Here is a 10,000-nt window from a genome sequence, read left to right as displayed (position 1 = left end):
ACATTAACGTGTCTTCTGATATTGTATCAAATTCGCGTGGCATTGATTTGGCTCTCCATTACTCGCACACATTTTCGTAAGTGCCATAACCACATTGCCTCGCTGTCAGTGAGTGAACAATGGAAACGTTCGGATTAAAAATATAGATTTTGCGCAAATTTCCTGAATCTAGTATAGGATATCTGACTGAAATGTATGGGGAAATATGACAGGTTATTATTGTTTTCATCATTAACGCGCCTGGGTAGTGTCGCCAGCAGAGCTACAGCTAAGTACGATGTAAGACGCTTCATATACCGAATATGAAGTAGGCCTATTTGAAGCACGAACAACTATAGCCTTCCTTGTATTTTCATTTATGCATTGAAAATGAAGTATGCGGATCTGACTTGAGAGCTTGCAGTTACACAAGTCTCTTTGTTAATATCCTCACATTTCATGCTTATAAGCTAATCAAGAAGACACATCCGGCCATTACATCTCACCGGTGAATCGAGCAGGGTCGTCGGCTGCCCACGCAAGTTAATGAATTTTCATCATTTCGTTTGGAAGTGGCCTTGGCAGTCCCGAGCTGTGTAGCAGTCCTAGCCCGAGACCGACCACCAGCGCTCAACCCCGCTAGTCTCTCTCCGGCCGCGGTATTGAGTGTACGTGTCAACTCTGACTCCTATTATTTTTCGATTAACGGCCTGTTAACTGCTTCGTTTCTTGTGGTTGCGTTCAAGTGAAGACATAACTGCACCTCTGAAGCACTGGTGTATGGTGGATTGTGAACAGAATATGCTGACCGGTCTGGGTGTTTATTTGTCGTTTGTCCATTTATTATAGGTCTAGATTATTTGATTACTTGTACACATCGGTACGTACGGTATGGTGTGTGACATGCGGTTTTCGTTTCGCACAGTTAGATTTGTAATTTCTCGTAAAAAAATAATATGCGTTAACAAGTCTTTTTTGAATCAATGTTTCATTCTCATCTATTATATATTTGTGTTAGAATGATAAAAGATAATGTGTCATTACGCCACATAGTTGACGTTGTAGGTGGCTCGTTATAGCGTCCAATAAATAAATCTGGGCCCGGGTTCATTTAGGGTCAGAGTTTTCTGTTACGATACGTAATTGATAAAAAAGGTCATCCGTAAGTATGGTCAATAATATCTTCTAGGAAGCACATACTAACAAGAGGCTGTTGTTACAGAATGAAAAGACAAAATATTTCATGAATAAAGGAAACCCCCCTGACATACTATATTACATCAGTCCATGAAAAGCGATGTAAATACCATACTGTAAGTGTGTGTGGAAGAGAGAAGGGGAGAGAGACGGAGTGACAGCACGTACACACAGGTCGGCCACACCCCCAGCTGATCCAACACCCGCCTCCGTCACCTCCTCTCCCGTGCGGTAAGTATTTCTTTTGCTTCGTTCAATTTTTAAGTCTCAGGTGTAAGCGATACTCTCTCTCTCTCTCTCTCTCTCTCTCTCTCTCTCTCTCTCTCTCTCTCTCTCTCTCTCTCTCTCTTCTCTTCTCTCTCTCTCTCTTTCTCTCTCTCTTCTCTCCTCTCTTCTCTCTCTTCTCTCTCTTCTCTTCTCTTCCTCTCTCTCTCTTCTCTCTCTCTCCTCTCTCTCTCTTCTCTCTCTCTCTCTCTTTTCTCTCTCTCTCCTCGTCTCTCTCTCTCTCTCTCTTCTCTCGCTCTCCTCTCTCTCTCTCCCTCTTTCTCCTCTCTCCTTTTCTTCTCTTCTTCTGTCCTGTCTTTCTCCCCTCCCCCCCCTCTCTCTTCTCTCTCCTCTTCTCCCTTCTTCCTCTCTCTCTCTTACTTTCACTTCATCTACTTTCCTTCCTTCTTCTCTCTCTCCATTTTTCATTCCTCTCTCTCTCTTTCTTATCTTCTTTTCTATTTCTATTTATCCTCTCAATCTCTTCTATTCCCCATCTCTTACTATCTCATTCTCTCTCTCTCATTATTATATATACATATATTATTATACTATATTATATATTATATTTTTATATGTTATATATATAAATTTATATAGTATTTATATATATAGTTATATTATATATATATTATATCTGATTGTGTGTGTGTGTGTGTGTGTGTGTTGTGGGGTGTGTGTGTGTGTGTGTGTGTGTGTGTAGTGTGTGTGTGTGTGTGTGTGTGTGTGTGTGTTGTGTTTTGGTGTTGTGTGTGTGTGTGTGTGTGTGTTCCCTCTCTTATCCTCCGTTATCCCGTTCTCCCTTCCCGCCCCCTGCACCTTCCTCCCCTCAGTTCCAGTTTCCCTGACCTCTTTCTCCATCTTTGGGTCTTATCCATAACGTAGATTCTTTTTATCGTAGTATGCAATTCGACTAGAGTGTGTATTCTAAACTTTCTGTATACTTTACAATAAGATACGGAAAATAATCTGCAGTATTATTTCAACATAATTTCAGACCAGGGCATTCTTCATTAAACAGACGACCCTCAGCTGTTCAATTTGTCTTGACTTTATGCTAATAGACGTAGATCTCATCCATGCAATTAAAAGCACGAGGAGCAGCTGTGACCAACGCTTTGTAGGCGTGTAAAATGCGGAGACTGTAACTCGTTTGGTTATTTGCCTCATGGTCTAAGCATGACGCTCATGTGACCGGATGTGATAGTGTGTCCGCTATTTATTGGGAGAATGTTGCTCGTCTAACTACATTATTAAATAATATATATAGGGATTGCAATGCATGTCAGGAATGTCAGATGGAAGTTATAATCCTCAGTAGCATTATAATGACCTGCGATATGTACAGTGTGCTCAGATATTGTACAATTTATATTTTTTGTATAGATGGTTTATGCGTTTAAAGGTAGTGGAAATGAGGTGGGGGAGCAATGAGGAATGTCAGAGAATATCATTTTCAAAATAATTGGTGTTAGTCCTTTTGATTCATGCATGGCAAACCAACAACGTTTACGTCCAGACCTACGCGTGTGGGGCGTCGTTACCATTTTACAGAGCTTTTCTGTCAAATATATTTCCAGTCAAAACGTTCTTAGCGCCTTCGTAACACAGTATTTTAGAAAGATGGTATGGACTTCCAAGAATGCGATTGAAATGTCTACACATGTATCGCAAAAACAAAGCAATACTTGAGATCTTTGGAGATCACTTTATCGCTTGAGCTGAGAGAGTTAATTGCCATGTCAACATCCTGCCCACTTTTCATTAAAGTCGAGATCAAATTTGCATATTCATATATGCTTACCGCTCTGTCAACGTCTGTGCGTGTGTGTGTGTGTGTGTGTGTGTGTGTGTGTGTGTGTGTGTGTGTGTGTGTGTGTGTGTGTGTGTGTGTGTGTGTGTTTTATTGTATGTGCGTTAGTGTGATGCCCAGCAACCTAAAGTTAGACATATATTTTGCAAACAATACACAGAATGTAGTATTTAGGACACGTACACCAGTGTGGATCAAAGGCACGCTTATTGACACATCGAAACTTGCTGCGTCTCTCGTTCATCTCGCTCACCAACATGAACACGAGTTTGACGTCACGAGTCACCACTTGGTACTCCACACCTGAGCCCCGAGGAGACTGACAAACTTCTCAAACATCCCGGACGTGATTATCGAATGATGAAGTTCAGAAAGTTCTGTTTCTGAATGGAACTACTCTCATTTTTCATGACTGTAAGAGACCGTATTGCAATATATGATTAGTATTCGATATCATTACATCACGTGAATTTATGCAATTCTTAGATCCAGTTCATAAAAAATTAGAATTTTCTCATTTCTGATTACATCGTACATTAAAAGAAATATACGCAATTTTGGATTTCTTTGGTTTCATGTAAATTTCATTATATTTTGATTAGTAAATCCGGTAATAACTAAAGTGTCAAGTTGCCTGAATGCAAGGAGCACAAAACATATTTAAAGTCCGCGCAGTCTGTCCGAATGACGGCTTTATAATGCAGAATTAGCTATTGCTTCCTACAACGTATCGTTATTTGCAAAACTTTGAGGTCGAGGGGTACATATTAGCCATATTACATGAAACTTGCATTGCCGGTTTTCGACTAAGTGTTATTCGTAAAACAAGCCGATGTGAACTAATATAGTTCACTTATATGTTTAACAAACTTTACTTCCAGGAAATGTGAAATTGGTATAAATTGCATCCAACGCAGGAGAGTAAAGAATAAGATGCATTTTTAAACTAGTCACTATGCCAATATGTTTACCGTATGCCATTAGTCTAGAGTACTGTAGAAATGCCCGGAAGTAAGGGGAATATATGAGAACTACTGTCGTTTGGAAAGAATTTCGCACACTTGTTGGCTTTTATTTGTGAGATGTATGGCATTGTTGATATGACTTCCTGTGCCACGGACACCCGGTCTTACCATGTCGTATACGTGTCTTGAAGCGAGCTACGACAGAAATACCAGGATGCGGAATGAAAGAGCTGTCCAGACAAGATTTTACTTCTATGAAGAGCACTTGGGAAAAAAAACATTGCGTAATACTACACTCGCGACACAGGAAGTTTAATGATTACCAGATTAATTGAAGTTATTGCCTTGGAAGAGCTGCGACAATTCATACATCGTTAACATGCAGTATCGCAGCAGTCTTTAAACTGACTCCCAAAATATGTTTAATACAAGTCGCGTTCGTCGTCCGTGCGAGAATTCCTTTAGTTTGCTACAGAGTCTACAGCGACCGTGTACGTCACACACGTGCTTTGCGGCAAGGTGATGTACGTGTTGGCAAAAAGGCTGGCCGTGGGTGCATGTGTGACCGGGTGTGACCTTGGCGGGCGCTGGATGCCGCGATGGCCCCGGGTGTTAGGGAGTGTCTGCTTGGCATGTCTGGACCCGCTGCGGCCTGGCGCGACCACGTGTACCTGCCTCCAAGGTCGTTGTCTTTGCAAGAGCTTGTAATGATGTAATGTAATATGGCAGTCATTCCCTTTATGCTTGATGGTTCTCACTGTGCTATTTCTGCCCAGGTCCATGGTCTTGAGCAGAGAGAAGGACTCACAGGAAATGATCACTAATGATCAACGAAAGTGGTTTCGTCGAGAGATACGACCTTGGCTATAATGATAGAAAGTCCGGGGTCACGACTCATCTCCCGCTTCTTCCTCCTAGCAGTCCTGGGCTCTTGACTCGTCTGTCTGCTCCCTTTTATTTTATTTTCGCTATTATATTCGAAAAGTACCATAATCAAAATCTGGCAAAAATTGGATTGAGATTCCTAAATCAGATCTGCTAAAAAAAATCAGCCTTTGGATCCCATGTCGTAGGATGAAGGATTGAGCCGCCCGTCTCGCCAACGCCACGGCAATAGCGGGGTCCATGCCCCGATGCCCTGTCCTTAGTAGTCGCCGACGAAACCGGCCTCCGCGCCGCACGGCCACCACGCCGCCCAGACCCTTCGCCGCCGCCGAGAAGAGGAGGCGAGGCTAGGGCAGGCTGCGAAGGCGTTTAGCGCGGCGGAAGATCCTTATCGGAAAGATGTTGCCCGCGTGTGAAGCCGCAGCAAAGAGACGGGGTTCCAGTACCCGGGGGAGAGGCGAGGGAGGGCCGGAATAGAATTAGTGGAGGAGGTTACGCCGGGCCCTTCTGCCGGCACAAGAGGTCAAGCCCTGGGGGTCGCCGGCGTCCTGTCGCCATGTTGCGCGTCTCAGAAACTGAAAAAATACGAGATAAAAGTACATGGGAATACAGTTCTCTCTTCGTTTTGGTGAATTTTCAGTTGATGCGATAAAGACTGAAAGTTCGCCTTGTTGGTCCATAGGTTGAATATACGCATCTTTGTCATATATTTTGGATTTGAGTGATTGTCAGAGTGCTTGCGCTGGTTTATCGCATTATTTAGTTATATAACCTTGTTTATATACATTAGTTGTATTGTAAATTTTGGTATATTGCAATTGTAAAAGGGAAAGTCTTTTATGGGTAGTGAATCCCGATTTTAGGGGAAGGAAGCAATTGCTCTCATGGCTAGTTCTGGGTTGAAGTAAAAATAAAAAACGATAAGTAGCGAACTGACACCTTTTCTCTTAAGAATAAAAACAAGAAATTATACGTATTCTGCCGGCACATCCAGTGTGTATGCGTGCGTTTATCAAATCTACATAAAATGAATATGCGTAATTACAGGAATTGCGGATATTTAGGACGCACATGTTTAGGAAACGTATGGAGTACTCCTTGCACATACATGAGAGAGAGAGAGAGAGAGAGAGAGAGAGAGAGAGAGAGAGAGAGAGAGAGAGAGAGAGAGAGAGAGAGAGAGAGAGAGAGAGAGAGAGAGACTGACTGACTGACTGACTGACGGACTCAGAAACAGGGAGAGAGAAAGACTGAGGATATGAAAAGCTCGAAAAAAACGAAATCTCATCAAGTAGACTCATCCTGCCAGAGGCGATCGAAAACCAGCATTTGGAGCCAGGAAAGGACCCCCAGCACAAGAGGCGAAGAGCGAGCCCGGCATCCATCCCAACACAAGGTGCCCGTCGCGCAGTGTGGGAGGACCGGCTCACCCAGCGTCGTTGTAAAGGTGCCGCAGCCTGGGACAGCGGACAAACAGGAGTCTGAATTGTGCCCGCTTGGAAACCACAGCCCTTGGATGCAGTCCGTGCTTTAAAGGAAACTTGATTCTTTGCGACGGCCGGATGAGGAACCTGATTCCATGTGGGATAAGATTTAGATTTACATTTATTTCTGGGGGTAGAGAGAGATTCTGATTCACTGGCAGAGAAAGAGAGATTCTTAAATGTAGGTTGAACTTTGAGAATGACTGAATTGGCCATGGACTATAAAAGCTATGGGCTATATAGAGAGAGACGTACCTTGGTTCCTCGAGATAGAGGACCATACTCATTGACAAGTATAAAGCCATTGAATGTATGGGAGGCCTTGACTTTTAAAAATGCTTGGAGCTCAGACGGAAGTACCAGATTCAGTAAACATCTGCCTGAAGGGAAAGTTTAAGGTTATGTACATTGTTATAGATTTTACTGAATATGTATAAGACATGATTAAACGTCATATCATTTACTTTCATTTCAGTATTGTATACTGTCCTCTGTACCTTCTTTAGAACATCAATATAATTCATAAAGAAATTCACCAAAACCTTTCATGTAGAATAGCATACATATGCCGAAAAAAAGAAAAATAAAATTTCCCAGACTCTTGCACCGCCTGAGTATATGTTTGTACAACGAAAATATGTAGATATTTTGACACCCTATAATAAATGTCAAGCATAGCGCATAGTCCCACCGCCACGATAGTTTATGGACCAGCTCAACCAACCATATTTTCCGTTTGCTTGAGATAGGTATCGTAAATACCTTGCGCAAGAAAAAAATCATTGCAGTTTATAAGCAGCCTTTGTTAAACGCCACCGAAAAAATATGCGTTGGTCAAACACGAGGATTGTGAAGGTGTTGCTTTCATATTACCAAATAATTTTTACCTGCTTTTTTGCATATATACCTTACACGGTCTACATCTTTTCAGTTGATCCTGTAATTATTGCCATGTATTATGAATTATGTATCACGTATACCCTCCAAGACCTAACTTTTGAAAGAGTATGAACCATCTCTAGGGAATTTGGTTATGGTTACAGTTCCATATTGCATCCAAACTCACGTACTAGTGACCCTTGATATTGCTTTTCATTGTCAAGAAATGGTATGCAATAAAAAAGACATAAACTCTAGTGAACAAGACAATGATGAGGAAGAAAATGTCGATAATCTGTAATTCGTCGCTTTTATGATATGGTCGGACGAGACGAGGCACGGCCGCGGCTGCTTACAATGCTCTCGAGGCAGCCGTTAATAACGTGGCTTCGTAAACGTTAATGACAAATTGGACACTATCCGTGAGGACGCGTGGCTCGATCTAATCTATTTATTTATTTATTTTGATCTGTTTATTTATTCACGGATTCTGTGTTTGAGTTTTATATCGGATGTATGATAAAATACCAATATGAAGAAGCAAATAAACAGACAAGATAAGCTGATATTAAGGGCTATCATATTTATTAACACACACACACACACACACACACACACACACACACACACACACACACACACACACACACACACACACACACACACACACACACACACACACACACACGTTCACACACACACACACACACACACACACACACACACACACACGTGTGTGTGTGTGTGTGTGTGTGCTTGTATTTGTGTTTGTGTGTACATGTGTAAATGAATCCTAACAAATGTGTGTGCATGAATGTATACCGGGAAGTTTATACTTAAACTATCTTCGGTAACAAGATAATTTGGTGGGAGTTTGGTGCATGTACTGGCAAAAGGAGATAAGCTACGGCTGCAAAAAAACTTGTCGTATAAATCAGAGAGACAGCGAACATGCAAGTATTTATGAGTCCGCATGAGGCCGAGTGTGAGTACATTAACTGCTTATTTGAAAGTGTTTGGTTGTGTCGCCGAGGATAAACACTGGACAGTGTTTGTGGGGCGGGGGGGGGGGGGCTGCATCAACTCTCGCTGATCATTATAGGGGAGGAACCCTTACTGGAGGGCGGAGCACCTTGGGTAGGCAGGGGTAGAGGTGCCATTTAGATGGTCAGTTGTAAACGTGGAACTCTCGCTATGTCGTGGGCGGGATCATGGTACCGCTACAGAGTGGGTTTGAGAGAACCCAGCCTTTAACCCTGTGGGATGGGGGCTTCCAGGACACTGTGGGCGAGAGTCTGTTGATACTGATAGTGGGCGGTTGCAAAAATATGGGGCTACAGCCGGCAGATCGTACCAAAGTAGTCGTGGGCTGTAGTCCTCGAGCGGGGATTCCAGGGTGTAGGTTAGTAAAAAAAAGTGTATTTGTTTCTGTACGGATTTCCACATACTTGAGACACAGTTGAGGCTGATTAATATGATTAGAATTAAGTTCAATTAAAAAGAAGCAAAGGAGGAGAGGGACTCCTTAGTGTAGGGAGGTGAAAGAGAGCCGCGAATGGTTAGCTACCTTAAAAAATAAGAAGATGAATTAAAACCCAGATTAACAAATGCTATCTCATGTTCTACTTGAGAAAACGGTGGCTATAGATCAATCATGGCAAGAGTAATGAGAGTGAGGCGCTCTCGGATTGGCTGAGATGGCCCGGTCACCCTGCCGCTTGCCCACGCTCGTCCAGGGTGCACCCACTGACCTCGTCTTTGGCTGGTCTCAAGATAATGCGTTATTTGTTCACTGGTTATATAATAATAAGAAAATGCATATATATTTGATTTCTCGTGCAAAAGAAATCACAATTTAGAAAAGATATAGGTGTCTTGCTTTGGGTAACATATGTAAAGAAATCAGTATTCGAATATTCATTTTACGTAACCATTTTTGCAGTCGGCAACATAGGCTACACACAGACGTTAATCCAGGCAGTCGGTTGCTGGCATGTGCTGGATGCGACCCACACGCCACCAACACAGACCTGGAGCCGCCCACGCCACCACCCACACCCGGTGTCACTTCTCTCTTATGCAGAGCAAGGGCGCGCTGGTACATAGCTTTCGCCAAGAATCATTTGGTCGTATATTGTTTACATTTCAATAACACACCAATATTTTTACAGCCATGCCACGTACGATCATCCCACTAGATACAGAACCATTGATGGTGCCGTGTAGACACAGTTGTACTGCACATCACACTGCACACACACACACACACACACACACACACACACACACACACACACACACACACACACACACACACACACACACACACACACACACACACACACACACACACACACACACACACACACACACGTCGCATTCCTTGCTGCACGCAATACTGGATGCTCTCCACTACGCAGTGCTTCCTTTGTACGATAGACTGAGACTTGGTGCCATGCGAACATAAAAAAACCCTGCTTACCTGATCTAAAATGTATGCTATTTGTTATGAGCTTCCTTTTGATGATGTGACG

At 42.7% G+C, this 10,000-nt stretch overlaps 1 protein-coding gene across 6 annotated transcripts in view; it reads left to right on the top strand.

Annotated features, from left to right (window-relative positions):
• The window catches only part of LOC119575188 (hornerin-like), an 82,392-nt gene that overhangs the window by 508 nt on the left and 71,884 nt on the right, over nucleotides 1-10,000 (top strand). For 3 of the 6 annotated variants that reach the window (XM_037922679.1, XM_037922674.1, XM_037922678.1), the window contains exons 1-2: nucleotides 573-647; nucleotides 1,202-1,407. The gene's annotated coding sequence lies outside the window, so the exon portion shown is untranslated. Of the gene's footprint in view, nucleotides 1-570; nucleotides 648-681; nucleotides 791-1,201; nucleotides 1,408-10,000 lie in introns of those variants that run through there. The other 3 variants (XM_037922680.1, XM_037922675.1, XM_037922677.1) reach the window with 3 other exon arrangements.

This window comes from Penaeus monodon, chromosome 7 (assembly GCF_015228065.2).
Source record: "Penaeus monodon isolate SGIC_2016 chromosome 7, NSTDA_Pmon_1, whole genome shotgun sequence".
In the NCBI taxonomy this organism is placed as follows: Eukaryota; Metazoa; Arthropoda; class Malacostraca; order Decapoda; family Penaeidae; genus Penaeus; species Penaeus monodon.
This window is presented reverse-complemented; position numbering and strand designations above follow the sequence as displayed.